This window comes from Brienomyrus brachyistius, chromosome 10 (genome assembly GCF_023856365.1).
Source record: "Brienomyrus brachyistius isolate T26 chromosome 10, BBRACH_0.4, whole genome shotgun sequence".
Lineage (NCBI taxonomy): Eukaryota > Metazoa > Chordata > Actinopteri > Osteoglossiformes > Mormyridae > Brienomyrus > Brienomyrus brachyistius.
Window position 1 is genome coordinate 18,240,737 of NC_064542.1, and position 16,371 is coordinate 18,257,107.

Below are 16,371 nucleotides of genomic sequence, written 5' to 3' on the forward strand. Positions count from 1 at the left end.
CAAATTTAAGTGGAGAAGGCAACAAAAGTAAGCTTTGGTTGTGTCTTGTCAGCTTGCAGACTAATCTCTATAACTGCACCATATGTTATGCATAGGTATGCTTTCCATTTGCACCTTATCTTACATTTGTAAATACATGTACACCACTACATTTTGGTGTATTACAACAGAAGCACAGAGAATTGCGTTGAAAGGTTTGCGCGACCCTGACCAGGATAGGACGGAAGGATGGATATCTTACCTTTATTCCACCAACCGAGGAATATGAAATGCAGATGAATTCAGAAACACACGCGGCGAAATTAACTTAAACATAAGTAATGTCAGCCGTTCTCAGCGAAAGAACTTCAATTCACATTTAAGCGCACGTTAATACCGTATCAAAACCCTGGTTTAGTCGAAAACTTCTCAAGTTGAGTGTAACAGTTAAAGAGCAGCTAAATAGACGGCGTCAGGTAATAAGCCATCTAGGGTGATAATGCAAGTCAACCAGATACTAAAGGTACTAACTAAGGTACTGGTATTAACCAACCAACGTAAAATCAAAAACAGTAAAGACCGCTAGCTATCTATGGCGCCTGTGTTTGCTTGACTATCGCACACAGCCTTTTCAAACCAAGCTTCACAGTCACGCCTACTGGGTAGAGCATCAGGAGCAGAGGCGTCATGTCCATAGAGACCGAGCCCTCTTAGTTTAGTTGGAAGTTTGATTTTATTGCATTAATAATTAATACAATTAATTTGTATCAAGCAACTGCGTTGCAAACGCACAGCTAATTTTCATTTCTGAAACGCGTGTCTAGATTAAATGTTTCATATAGTCTCTCCCTATCCACTAGTATGAACTGCAAGCAGTGCGGTAGCCTGGGTTAGAAAAACAGTGAGGTCCGGGACACCCGGGGGGGGGGGGGGGTCGTCTCGTCAATCGCGCATTATATACTATATCTATTGTGTGTGCGTGTGTGAAAAAAAATGTGAAACGGAACATAAGAAATTTACAAACAAGAGGTGGCCATTCAACCCATCAAGCTCATTTGGTGAGAACTCTAATAGCTCAGTTATTTTATAGAATCTTATCTATGTCTAATTTTTTTGAAGGAACCCAGGGTTTTAGCTCATGCTACACTAACAGGAAGACTATTCCATACTCTAAATACACGGTGTGTAAAGAAGTGCTTTCTCAAGTTCACTGTAAAATGTTCTCCCGCTAATTTCCACTTATGGCCACTAGTATTCAAACTAATATTGAATTCCAGACCTGTTAGAATCTTATATACCTGGATCATCTGCCCCTCTTAGTCTCCTTTGCTCGAGGCTAAACAGATTCGGCTCAGCTAACCTCTCCTCATAAGACTTTCCTCTTAGACCAGGAATTATTCTCGTCACCCTACGTTGCACCCTTTCCAAGGCAGCAATGTCCTTTATAAGGTATGGTGACCAAACCTGCACACAATATTGTAGGTGGGGTCTTACCATATAATTATATAATCGTAGCATCACTTCCCTTGTCTTAAACTCCAAACACCTAGAGATGTAACCCAACATTCTATTGGCCTTTTTTATTGCTTCGCCACACTGGCGAGAGTGGGACATGGAAGCATCAACATACACACTGAGGTACCTTACCTTACATTAAGCCTGTTATGCATATATTTGTCAAAGGTGACACCCTATTTGTACTAAATGGTGGCTTGTGTCCTCTACTTTGAACACCCATGTAAAATAATGTCCCACTGTATCCCAGGTATATTAAAATCACCCATAACCACCACATCATTTTTATTACTCATAATCCCGATATCCTTGTATAACATTCTGCTTTCCTCTGCAGCTACATTAGGTGCTCTATAACGAACACTGACAATCAGGCCATTTGAGTTTTTAGCATCTAGTTATTAACATCTAGTTGGACTTGAATACCATTGAACATCTCTGGAAAGACCTAAAAATGAGTGTCTACTGGCGCTGCCCATCCATCCTGACTCACCTTGAGAGGATCAGGGAAGAATGGGAGAAAATTCCCAAAACCAGGTGTGCCAAACTTGTAGAGGCATACCCAAGAAAACTTGAGGCAATGCCAAAGGTGGTTCAACAAAATATTAAGCCATGGGTGTGAATACTTATGAAATTGTTTTTTTTTTTTTTTTTTTGCCTTGTCATTATGGGGTACTGTGTGTAGATCTTTGAGGAACAACTATGCTGAAATCTATTTCAGAATAAGTCTGTAACATAACGAAATGTGGAAAAAGTCAAGGGGTGTGAATGCTTTCTGGTGACACTGTATGTGTAGGTTTACTCATATTGTTTGATCAGAAGCTGAAATATCGTTGTACAACTTTGATTTTATCCAAAGTTCCATCCACACAATTTGCTGTTAAGTGCACCAGGGGATGTCTCCTCAGTCATTTTTTTTATCTCACTTTTCAGTAATAGCAACTAAAGGGAAAGGATACGTGCGGGAATCATGGGACTTTTTTGTACTGTGGTATTTTGGGGTGGGACTGATTGGTTATGCAAATAGCCTGTCTCTGAAACTGATTGGTCGGACATGACATCACACACCTCGGAATTTACGACTTCTGAGAGATAATCGAATGCACCAATACATCAACTGCAGTAACAGTAAAATAAATAAATAACAGATGGGTGAATAAATGAAGAGACCCAAGTTTTAATTGCGATCTGGCTGAAAGAAGAGATCAGGATTTTATGACAGGAAATAAACTACTTAGTATAATATACTAGGACAGCATGATTTTGAAAAATTATTAGTATGGCAATGTCATTTTGTTGTAAAAAAATATCGGGATATTTATAAGATAAAAAAGGAGTTCAACATTAATTTCTGAGAAACCCGCCGATCCCACCATTGTCACTTCGGAATCTGATTAATTTGCATTAAAAACATAATCCTATGTTTAGTTTTTCATTAGGTTTAATCACAACCATTAATGTTGACAGCACTAAAGAAAATGGATATGACGCGTATAACTTAATTTCACAAATTACCTACAGATTTCACAAGTGCCAAAGTGCATGATATATATAAGTTTACTCATGTCCTTTGGCTACAAGCCTTTCTTTGACTTTGGAGTATTAGGATGCTCTATGTTCCACCTGCATAGAAAATGATGAACATGTTGGCTTATATTATTGTTTATAGTATCACCAGTGTTAGTGGGCCCTGTATGTGCTTCTGATTTTGTTTAAATATATCACACATTGGAATGGAGTTCCAAAATGATGTATGTTTTCTGCGATCGCTTGTCAAGAAATTCCTTGTTTTTCCAACTGGGACTTTTATTTTGAAACGTCTATCAGAAGCCAAGTGAGCTCATGAATTCACAACAGTAGCTGGATTATTTATGATTTTCACAATTTATTGCATGTATTAATTGAACAACCAAGGTATGTATGTAATTTCACAAACATACACAGGTGATTGAAGGTGGGGTTTCCTTGTTTTTGTAATGCTGTAATACAGTAGATCAAGAGAAGATCTGTGGGTGTCTTGTGAGTATCGAACCCACTGCTTTTTACCCCCGTTCAAACAAAAGGGGGATGCGTGACACCCCTGAACAGGGGAGACTGCCTGTATAGCACTTATTTTTTGTGATATCAAAGGGGTCTTTGCTTTTATACTTTCGTTTTCCACATCTTTTAAATTTTTGTTCTTTCAAGTCTTCTTCATTTCCTCCTCCTCCAGTTTACTCTAAAAACATACACAACTCGTAGGCATGTGTCGGAAGGGTTGTTGGAGTGGCTGTTTCAGGAAGCACTTACAGACGGGTTTAGAGATAAGTCTTAGGCAGTGATAAAAAAAATAAATGCACTATGCGCTGCATTGTCTATGTATATAGGCCCATAAATAGCACTTTTATGTCACCTTATTAGGCCAGCCAGCGTATTTTGTATAATGTATTGAAGCAGAGCGTGTACAAATATTATAGCTGCCAATCTAAACTGTCCAGGGGTAAACTCAATTAGATGCACAGTTATTTCTCAGGATAAAAGTGTCAGATGTTGTGTTGTCTGGTTCAGAAGAATTTATACAATTAGATACCCATAAGTACACATTTAGGTTTCTACTGTTCAGATTACCAAAGCACTGTTAACATGGGAAAATTGAATTCAATATGAGCCTTGTTTCATGCTTTAATAAATAATTTGATTCATAAAATGCCAGTTTTACTGGGACAGTCCCTATATCAGGATATGCGTCCCCTTTACTATAACAATATCAGGGTTTTCCTTAGATTTTAAAAGCGCTTAGCTGCTGTCTTCTTGAATTCAAGTTGAACCAACTACAGCTTTGAAAAGTCTTAAAAGATGAGCTCTGGCAGCACAGGTCTTGCAAGATGGGCTGGGCCTCACCTGGACCAGGAACTAGAGGCATGGAGGCCAAAAAGGAGGTCTCACCTGAGCCTAATGTGGGTGGTGCAACCTTCCCAGGGTCAGGGAGGACCCAGATACAGCTGTAGGGGATATAATCCAAAATAAAGCTGAAACCAAGAAACAGAAACTAAAGGACCCTGAGAGGCCAAAGAAGGGAGACCAGAGCTAGCAGGGATCGAGATTGGGACCAAGACAACAGGCGGAGGAAGCACTAGTCACAGCACAGAGGACAACAACAACTGGCCTATGGAGCACTAGACAGCATGTACTTCATACATTAACTGACAAGGACATAACGAGTAACAGGCATGGCTTATTTCAGCCACTGTGGAGGAGACAGGTCTCCTGTGTAAATCAGGTAAAGGAGACCAGTGGCTGCCCATAAGGGAAGTGCTATGCTGAAGGTCTCTAAGTCCTGTGACATGGCTGAGAGGCGATAGTTTTGCCCCAGACTATCATGAGCTATGAGAAATGTTCATGTGAAAAGTGAACAAAGCACTCAGTTTGAATTAAAGCATAGCAGAAAAGCACAAGGGAAGCTTTTATTAATGACAATTTACTGGTGAAAATAGAAGTGAGTATCTGTGGATAAAATCCCTGCGTGGTTAAAAGGGATTGAGAAAATTTGTTGTATTACCAATGTATTTCTTGCAATGAAGAAAAGCTTGCATATTGCAACAAATTACTTTCTTGCTGCTAAACTAACAATTGCTACTGTCACTGAATATCTAATTAAGGGGGAGAAATTGTGGAGGGGATTCCTGGGTCATTAATATGGAGAAGAACTATTATATATATATATATATATATATATATATATATATATATATATATATATATATATATATATATATATATATAAACACTGTTCATGGTTAATGACCTTGTCCAGTGCGCATCAGCGATTTGGGACAGGGGTTGATCGGAGAGGTAAACCAGTAGACATTTACATACTAAAGTAAGTATTACTGAGATAAAAGTGGGTGACAGCTGTGCTCGGATATAGAATCCAAAATTACAAATTAAAGGTCCTGAAATAGTAGACAGAGTAGAGAAGACATTACAGAAAAAAACAGCAGTTGGGTTGCAGTGGATATGGTGGAGTGTATTGGATAGATAAATTTTATGTGTGGAGAAGTGTGGTGGCAACCACAGGAAGATGCAAAACGCTGGGCAGATGAACTGGGGTTGCATTTCAAAGCTGAAAGGGCAGATAAGGGAACCTTGCTGAGTATGGTGGCTGAACAATGAGAACCGGGCCACTTGGGACAAGTCCTGACAGGAGATGGATGATCTGCGAGATCAGAATGCATTCAAACATTCAAAATGGTGCCAAAACCAGAAACAGAGACAACTATTCTAATGCCAGAGATAACCGTCAACTTATCCCAGTCGTTATCCTCATGAATTGGAGGATGACATCAAGTGACCTTCAAAAAGAATGGGAATCTTAAGTGGTGTGAAGTGCACTGCTAGGACAGTTTGTAACAGGCTCCTAGAAGCAGGACTGAAGTCCCGTAAAGCAAGTAAGAAGCCTTTCGTCAATACGCAGGTTTCCATCCAAGAGATTTTATGCGCAAAAACACTTCAACGCAAAAAAAAACATTGTTTAAAGACACAAACTTTCCATTTAGTTTTAGCAGATAAAGTTTTTGTCCATATTATAGCGAGAAACTACTGTGGAAACATTTTTTTAAGAGAAAGAATGTTATTTATGCAAATGTTCTGACAGGTGAAAGGACTTATCACATGTCTTTCCTACAGCAAACACAAACATGCACACAGTGTAAATACAACAGAGGACTGTCTTGCTCACACAAACTGTTTCTCCCACTGCTCTATACTCGACGCAGGTTGGCAGCTTGTACAGAGCGATCGCGATGTGCTTTCGGGTCAGAACTGGTGATCGGTGTGGCTGCCTATTACTGGCTCAATAAAAAGTACTATGAGGCAGCCTTTAAAACGTAGAATTGGACAACCTGAAATGTTTAAGTCAGAAGTTTGGTGTAAAGTGGTTCACTACTACATCTTCCTAAAATGGAATCATTTGGCAGCGGCATCTTCTTCAGATGATAAACATATGCAGTTTCGATTCATTCGGCTAATAAAATAATATTAAAATGCCCAATGCACATTATTTCCATGTACAGGCAGTTAAGTCTGTTTTTAAGTTGAATGTGTAAATAGGAAAAATAGTAATAAAGTGCAGAATAATAATTATACAGTAATAATAACAGTAACTCCCCACAGTGCTGTACTGTTCCTCAAGCCGAGCACCACTGAAGCTCCGCAATATTTGCGGAGTGTCACAAAGTAATATGTGTGTTAGTTATTAGGAACCATTGTATTTAACCAGAATTTTTAATATAATGGGCTTTATGGTGGGGCGGCATGGTGGTGCAGTGGTTTGCACTGTCCCCTCACCCCTGTAGGACCTCGGTGCAAGTCTCCACCAGGATTCCATGTGTGGAGTCTGCATGTTCTCCCCGTGTCATCGTGGGGTTTCCTCTGGGTACTCTAGTTCCCCCTCCCACAGTCCAGAAACCTGTTGAAGCAATGGATGATGACCAAGTTGTTTGGTTAGTTATTTGTTCGTTACTTGGAAGATCAATCGTACAGGTACAAAAATAATTCCATCTGCTCAGTTTTTGCACCGAGAGTTCCATGTCTTTTCCTTGCAATTCCGTGTAACTACCAAGTTAGTGCCGATGCTTGTGGTCAACCAACCAGCAAGATATCACTCACTGTAAGCACCACCCCAGGAGAACTTCAGAGAAACTACAATTGACCAAGTTTTCTTGCAGTGGGAACACAGAAGTTCCTGATTCCGGAAACAAAGTTACTGTGGTGGGAAAGCGGCATATCTCACTTACACACACATACACACACACACACAAATTCTCATTCTCTCAGGGTGTTTCATGTGACATATGACAATGGTTCAAAAATGGGGGGAATATTTGCAAGTCACACTTATTGTTGCCACCTTTGATTTGTGTTTTATTTCTGTTTTATTCAAGCTTGCTGTGTTGCTATGTTATTCCATATGATAGGACTGGGCGATTTGGCCAAAAATGTTATCACAATATAAATTTTCATCAGCTGATATCTACGTAGAGTTCATCATGATATGACTCAAAAATCATTATTTTCAATACTATCAATACAAGTCTTAGAACTCCTCTTAATTTAACCAACTCAGACATCGAATTCGGACCTCAAACGGGTCGGTTGAGAAAAATCTAACCACAACTCAACTGAAAACTCTGAAGATGACAAAACAAAACAGACCCGCTAAAACTTGTACAGATCGAGACGGAACTCTGATGGACTGACACAAAAGCAAATGGACCTACTGGGGTGCTGATGCCCATGAATCGCTGTCAGTCTCGTGGTTCTTCTCAACTGACTTCCAAGGGCAAAAAGCTGTGTTCCTGTACATTTAGTGATACAGTAATCATGCCCCCTAAAACAGTGAGTAGTAATAACAGCAAACCAAAGAGGAAAGTAGTTAGAGTACCTGTAGAATTTTAAAAGGAAATCATTGTTAAACTTGAAGGTAGTGCACGTGTGTCTGCTCTCGCGTTGGAGTATGGGATTGTCATTTATTTCATGTTTTTGCTTTTGTATGCGTGTATTACTTTTATATTGATGGCTGAATTTCGCTGTGCACTTTCGTTTTGTATTTTGCTGGATCACCCTTATTGGACTAGTTGCTTTGCACTTAGGTCCTCTTCCAGCGAGTTGCCCTGTTATTTTGATCATGTTGTCTTTCATCTTCCTGCCTGCAATATTGCCTTCTTTTCTGTTCAATAAATCCCATTTGTGTTTTTATGACTGTGTCTGCACTTGTGCTCCATTGCTAGTCCAGACAAACAGTCATAGAGGACGTGAAGTTATTTCATCATGACGCAAAACATGTCGCCAGGTCTCAAAACACATAGAACATTTATCAAACATTTGTCACATCGATACTGAGGGGAAATCATTTTGCGATAATCATCATTACTATTTTATCACACGGCCCACAAGATTATTGTCTTTTTTTCCTTTTAAGTTTCTTGTTTGTGTAATACTGTGACTAAGGTAATGATTGCACTCTCATGACCTAATTCCTCATCCGCCTTCAACATCATCACTCCAAACAAACTGGCTACAAAACTGTTCAACCTGAGTCTCATCACACAGACTAAGGACTTCCTCACCAGCAGGCCACAGACTGCAAGCATGGGCAAGTACTTCTCTACTGTCATAACACTAAACACTGGAGCACCACAGGGCTGTGTGCCGAGCCCTCTGTTACACTCCCTCGTCACACACGACAGCAAATCCTTCCATGATTCCAACATCATGATCAAGTTTGCAGAAGACACCACCGTGATAGGAGTGATCTCTAAAAACAATGAGTCAGACTACAGGGAGGAGGTTGAGAACTTGGAGAACTGGAGCTGGGACAACAACCTTGCCCTCAACACTAAGAAAACAAAGGAGCCGATCCTGGACTTCACGAGACTGACACACATGGACCACCATCCGACCAGCATCAATGGCTAGAAGGTGGAGTCTGTCCAGAGCTTCAGATTTCTTGGTGTCCATGTCAGCTATGACTTACCCTGGTCAAACAACACAACACCTATGGCCAAAAAAGGACTTCAGAGGCTTCATTTCCAGAGAAGCCAAAAAAGCCCAACTTCCACAACAGCTGCTGGTCAAGTTCTACAAGTCTGCCATAGAGTCCATCAACACATACTGCATCACAGGATGGTACCCAGGGCGCACCTCTGAGAACAGGAAGGCCCTCCAGTGCATCATCAGAACAGCTCACCAGACTCAGACTCCTATCTTGGGGGAACTCTTAAGAACCCGCTGTAGCTGCAAAGCCAGGATAGCTGAACACCCAACAGAACAAACAAGATGCAGTATGGTTACAGTTGCCAAAGTGTGTTATTCTAATGGTGGTAGAAACATGTTTGACACAACCGCTGTCTTAAACTGTGGATTGTGTAAATTAGGATTTCTTGTTCACTTGACTTCCTCTCCCTGCCCCCTGAAGGATGGGTTCCCCCTTTAAGTCTGGTTCCTCCCAAGGTTTCTTCCTTTAGGGAGTTTCTCCTTGCCACTCTTGCCTCTGGCTTGCTAACTGGGGGCTTTGGGCAGGGTTAATGTAAAGTGCATTCAAACAATGTAATGTTATGAAAATGCACTATGCCAGTTGAACTGAAGTGAACATCTGTCACCCACGACTGAGCCAGGAACATTCGTACCAGGCTAAAGGCCAATTCATACTTTGCCATGTGCACTTTCGAGCTGCGGACAGCCGTCTGCGCGGCTTCAACTTTTGGCTGTGGATGCAGATGGGCACGGTCAGTGTCTGCATAAAACAGTGAACCAGGACTGGGTAGATACGACAAAAAAATACAAGCAGTGTACTGAAATGTGTAAACTTTTATGAACAGTTTTAATGTTATTAGTTGGGTGGTATTGTGTTAATATGGCATACTGCAGTACTTTGAAATTATGACAAAATAAGCCGTAGGTCTGTAATCTCATGCAATGGTCTCCATAATTAGTACAGTTAAATAGTAAACAGCTATTCTCTGTGTACTCTTCCAACATTGACTGCTGATCAGTGATGGTCAGCACTGCCACCTACTGGAAATACTTAAGCACATATTCGAGTTCTGAGGTTACATCATTTGAATGTTTTTTATTTTTTTGAATTTGGTGATCAGTGGTCATTGTTGACACACCACAGCACACAACAACGAAATGTGTCCTCTGCATTTAACCCATATGTGACATAGCAGGGGGGCAGCTAATTCAGCACCCGGAGAGCAGTGCTTGGGGGCGGCACCTTGCTCAGGGTACCTCGGTGGTCAGGGATTTGAACCAGCAATCTTTCAATTACAAGTGTGCTTCCCTGACCATTAAGATACCACTGCCCACGAAGTACAAGGCTTACAAAAGCATAGTCTTTGTAGGTTATTCTTCAAATTTCAAAGAGAAAGTGTTGGTTTGGCCTACAGACAATTTCCTATTTGAATAACCAGCTGCTTCCTCTGCACAATGAATCCTGGGATATGTTGGGCTGTGAAGGATCCATCGGGTGGCAAAAGGACGACACATTGTTGGACCACATGTGAAGGAGCCTTCGTAATGGGACAGCCTTGTCACACTGCTGAGGCGCATTCAGTCTTCGAATGCAGCCTTAGAAATATATAGCCCCTGAATTCGAACACAGCCATAAAAACCTGGCCTACATGTGCACCAACCACAGTTGACTGCAGCCAACCCCTGATAATGAAATTCATGCCACTTCTCCTTGTCCGCAACCAAAAGCACAAGCAGAAAATTGAAGTATGATAGTAGGCAGTGAATCAAACCACTGAATGAGGGGGGAACATCTTTCGAAAATAAACACACATTGTTCTGCATTTATAATTTACACAAGTGCAAAAATAACAGTCAGGTTAACAATGATATATCAGGGTACAGTCCGCATGAAGTAGGGCCCTGACCCTCCTGGATTTACACCTATGTTTGGACTGGATTTCTTGTTTCAAGTTATGAGCATATTAGGATGTTTGAGTAAATCTGTACAGTATACAAGAACACCTTACTCCTCCCCAATAGCAAGGACAAACATTAATGGTATATGGAAAGACAGTGGTTCATTTTGTGTTTACATTTGTGAAAAGATGGGTCATTCTGAAGAGCTCAGTGAATTCAAGAAGAGTGCTATCACTGGATGACACCTTTGCAATAAGTTGCTCTGTGAAATTTCTTTCTAGCTTGATGATTCACGGCTGGACCCCTTAGTTCCACTGAAGGGAACTCTTAATGCTTCAGCATACCAAGACATTTTGGACAATTCTATGCTTAAACTTTGGTGGAATAGTATGGGAAAGCACTATTCTGTATCAGAATAGTCCCCTAGTGCAGAAAGCAAAGTCCATAAAAACATGGCTGGATGAGTTTGGTGTGGAAGAATTTAACTAGCCAGCACACAGCCCTGACCTCAATCGCATCAAACACCTTTGGGATGAACTAGAACATGCCCAAAATCAGTGCCTGGCCTCACAAATGCTCTTCTGGATGAATGGGCAAAATTCCCACGGACACACTCCAAATTCTTGGGGTAAGTCTTCTTAGTAGAGTAGCAGTTGTTATAGCTAAAAAGAGCTATACATACCCCTTACTGACATCTATGGATTTAAGATGGGTTGCCATAAAAGTCCATAATATTTGTCCATATAGTATATCTTATTTCAGAATGAATTAAATATTTATCTGAGAATTTCCGCACTTAGACAATAGTCTGCAATTACATTTACTTGTGGGTTGTGTTGGCATCATACGATCATGAAGTTATGTTGATCATTCATATACAAACTTTTAGAGTTGTGTAATAATGTTTCTGTTTTGAGACAAAATAAAGGAACGTACAAGTTATATATTTGTTTTTTGTGCATTGTGCTAATATAAACATCTAATGTTAAATGCTTGTGAATCACAATTATAGCACAATTACAATGGCAAGTACTCTATTACTTTGAAAATGCAATGTGAAGGTTTTTTTTAGAGTGAAATAATTTTGAAATGTTTAGTTTTCATTCAAATACAATTGCAATTTTTGAGCTACATTATATACAGTATTGAGTATCAAAAATGATACTGAATTTCAATACTTTTCTTGGTGCCCTAGCAAAGTTTGAAATTTTGGTATCATAACACTGGATTGTACATTACAATTGAGGGAAAGTACATAATAGTTAATGTATCATATATAATGTCACAAACCCACATAGCCAGGTATATTAAAACAAATATGCACAATGGCTATCCATTTATCATCATGATAAACAAAAATTAACTGGATGTTATTAGTTCAAATAAGGGTAAATTATCATGCTGTAGCATTGACAAAGGAGAAAATATCCCAGCTCTGAAAAGACAAAACAAGATACAAAATCTCAGTCAATAAACCAATGTGGATAAATAACAACAAAGGCTACATTTGACAGTTCGATATTTTTATTAAATGGGCTGAAAACACTCTAGATTTACAATGGGAAGAAAAACAATTTAAAAGTCCCTCCACCCTCCCCTCATTTCCTTTACATTGTGAACCTAACTGAAATCTGCAGAAACCCTTTTATACCATTTAAAAAAATGAAAGTATGGCATTAACTTACTATGCTTGTAACTATCCTTCAAAAATAAAAAATAAAAAAAATGTAGCGAAGTGTTTGAATTGCGAGCAGAGAAGCATACATTAGCTTCTTAGGTATATTAAAATTATGTAATTTACAGCTCTAATTTAATGATCCTTCAACCATTTTCCCCAAATAGGTACTTCTGTTACTACGATCAAATAACATAAATCTAGACATTTATAAGTTTCAATTTTTCTGCAAGTAACCCACAAGAGACAAACAGTATACGATGTATGTTCATTTCTTCAATTGTTTTACTCCAATTGATTAACTAGAAAAAAATCATGACAGACAACATGATGCAAGTCTGTCACACTAATTTGCAAAATTTGAGAAAATATGACTGATATGTCACAGTAACCAGTTCATGAGAATGGCCCATATGTTTGAGAATGAATCCAAATACTTAGTTGTTTTCCCCTCTTCATTCAGAACAATTCTGTAAACAAGCAAATATGCCTAACCAACAGGTTTGGTGTAAATATCAATAAGTAGCATGGACAAAGTTTAAAATTTATCAGCATTGGTGATAAAAAAAAAAAAAGTTATCAACTGTATAGACCAAACAAGCTTACATCACAGCCTATGCTGTACCATATATTATTCCAAACCAGCTGCTAGTCACTACAAAAAAAAAAAACTCACATTTACCTGAATAAGTGTAGAATTTTTACTAATCAGGGGAGTGTTCTGACCTAGTTGATGTAGTATATGTAAAGTGTATGGATGTGTAAGAAAATCAACATGATTATGTCTCCATCTAAAACTGGGCACCCAGACCTGGCACCCAACCAGTTCCTATATGATCGGTATGTACTGGACCATACTGCTATACAGATTTAAGTGCCTCATTTCAGTGTGAATCAAACGCCTGAGCAGCTGAATGAAATATTCACACTCTGGTGCTCAGGCAACAGAAGCATCACTGTAACTCGTATACCAGCGCTAGTTAACATTACACTTGAATTATATAATTATTGCTAACATTCACTAGCTGAAAAAGAAAGAAAAAATCAAACTGCACAATTTACACTAGTCATGTTCCCAGACTGGGTCAGTTAACACGACAAAACTGGAATGTCTAAATGAAAAATGTGGTTGATGTGTCATAATATCTAATTGTAATTCCAATAAGCAACTTTAGTTCTTGTTTCTCCACAGCTTTACAACAGCTGTAAAGTTTCATCTTTTAGTCACTAAATAAGCCAAAAAAACCATGCTAAATCCTTTTTTCACCATTTTCTCACAACAGAATAATCACAGATTTGAAGAAAACAGATATTTTCTCATTGTAACTGAATAATCTAAAAACAATAATAGTTTCCTTGAACTAGTGGTTATTATTCAGAGAATTATTCAAGGATAAACATATTGTGACATCATGCCATGTGCTGCGTCACTCACTAATCGTGGCCCTCTAAAGGATTCCAACCCCCGGCACACGCAACATGTTTAAAAATAATTGCATGTAATGGGGGAAACATGTCAAATTTATTTATATTTATATATTTAAGGTGTTAAAGTTAACATATTGTTCAATTTGAAGTTCTAATTTTCCTTAGAAGTAAAAAAAAAAAAGCTGTTGTTAAATGTTGTTTTATGATTTTTTTTAATACCAGTTCAGGTACCATTTACACACCTGCAGTTTTAAAAGTATAATTTTAGAACTGGTAACAGACAAAACCCAAATGATATCCGACCTTACGAGTCCCACTCTCACAGGAGTGCAAGTACATGCACTGCAACTTAGGATTGCAAGGACACACTACTTCCTCTGAAACCATTTTTCCCCTCAATGAAAATTATTATTATTATTTTTTTTTACAAATTAGACACATACGTTAACTCGTTCACTGACTAGGCATCTTGACAAGGCAGATGTCTCTTGAATTCTGCCTAGTGGTAATATACTTTGTATATGCTTATACACTGCCCAGCCTAATGGAAATGGAAATATTCCACAACGGTAATGCCAAGGTTCATAGGATTCGATTTGTGGAAGAGTGGTTCATGAGAATGAGAAAATTTCACACGATTTGGCCACCACAGAGTCTTGATCTTAACTCCACAACAAGTATTTGGGAGGTGCTGAAGAAGACTTCAGAATGGTTCACTCACTTGTCAATACAAGATCTTGTTGAGAAATTAATGCAAGTGTGGATAAATAGAAATGCTGTGATGTTGCATAAACTTGTGGAAACAATGCCATGACAAATGTGCACCATGATCAAGGCAGTCCAACAAAAAATTCAAATGGCAATTATTTTTTTGGCCAGGTAGTGTCTAATTCTACATACTATTGTATTATATAATTCGTGGTCATAATTTCTTCATATGTATTTTGGATTGGAACATTTGTCCTATTTACATGTTCGGCTTTCAGAAAACTGCAATATCATGTCTGGCCTTGTAGGATGTGACTTAATACAGCCCTTCAGAGCATGTAGTGAAAAATGCACTTAAGTGTACTTGAGTCATTGAAAGAATGCGCGTAAGGGTCATTTACATGCAATGCACCCATACTTTGGTGTTTCTCCACCTAAAGCACATATCTAGCTTAAACACACTTAATCCCCAGACTAAAGTCGATGGGAGAATTCGCTTAATATATATTTTCAAAAAAACATGCAGCTATATGCTTTTTTGACTTAAGTGCATGGGAAAATATATCCAAATAATGGATATTGGAGTTTTGCAGATATAAAGTGCATGGTAAACCACTTATTTTTTCTATATGATTCATTACAACTCATCACTTTAGTGGTGAGGAAATATAGAAAAACTTCCAATATGTAAAACAGATTATTAAAAAATAAATATGCTACAACATTAAAAAAATACAGGCTTCAAAGAACACTTTGTGGGCCAAAGGGGAACACCCACTTTGTCAAAACAACCAGGTGTTATCTAACACTATCGAAATGTTAAGAGGTTTGCATTTCATTCATTTTATTAACAGACAACTGCACCTGCACAAAGTATGCAAACGATGTTAAAAGACCATAATACATATTTACGGTGCATTTTGTAAAAGAATTCTACTGTGGACAAAAAATCTCTGCCTTCTCTACTTCACGCATTCCAATGCTGTCATATTCTTAGTTCTTTTCTAGTATTTAGTGCTGCCAAAATACCTGAGATGCTATGACATAGAGTAGCTGATGAAACACAAATAAACTGAAGTACAAAACACAATACACATTTTTTAATTGCCTTTAAAAAATAAAAAAAACATTGACAAATAAAAAAAAAATAGCACAATCCCCCTTCAGACATTCTTCTATTTGTTGTACCGAAGCCCACAAACCAACTTACCTTTATATAGCTGTCTTCTTTTGAAGGTTTCCATCACACTGCTCCAGCAAGATCTGGCAGGACAGACTTCTTCCAAGAATTTTTTTAAATAAAACAGAGCTGGTAATTGGAAAGGAAAAAAAAGAGAATATCTGACCGGGCAAATTCCTCTTAAGAGTGAAGATCCGTTTAAAAGGGGATATTTCTTTCAAATGCAAGGGGTTAGAAAATTTTAAGATGCTAAACAACAACCGAGGAATCTTTGCAATTTGCCAAAAGACCCAGGTTAATAGCTACGATATTTTATAAAATGTATTAAATATTTCCTGTCAAGTCTGCCTTCCTGCTGTGGTAGATTGATGCCTTTGTTACTGAATTAATAGAAAAGGGAGAATTTAAGATTTACCCTAAGAAACGCCTAAATAAAATTTAACAACAATCTTCTTATATAGACAAGATGAATTTT

At 38.5% G+C, this 16,371-nt stretch overlaps 1 protein-coding gene across 3 annotated transcripts in view; it reads right to left on the bottom strand.

Annotated features, from left to right (window-relative positions):
- LOC125750118 (RAS guanyl-releasing protein 2-like) overlaps window positions 1-16,346 on the bottom strand; it is a 35,576-nt gene extending 19,230 nt beyond the window's left edge. For 2 of the 3 annotated variants that reach the window (XM_049027500.1, XM_049027502.1), the window contains exons 1-2: window positions 15,927-16,346; window positions 6,820-6,940 (exon numbers count right to left, since the gene is read on the bottom strand). The gene's annotated coding sequence lies outside the window, so the exon portion shown is untranslated. Of the gene's footprint in view, window positions 1-241; window positions 614-6,819; window positions 6,941-15,926 lie in introns of those variants that run through there. The other variant, XM_049027501.1, reaches the window with a different exon arrangement.
- Window positions 16,347-16,371: the final 25 nt, after the last annotated feature.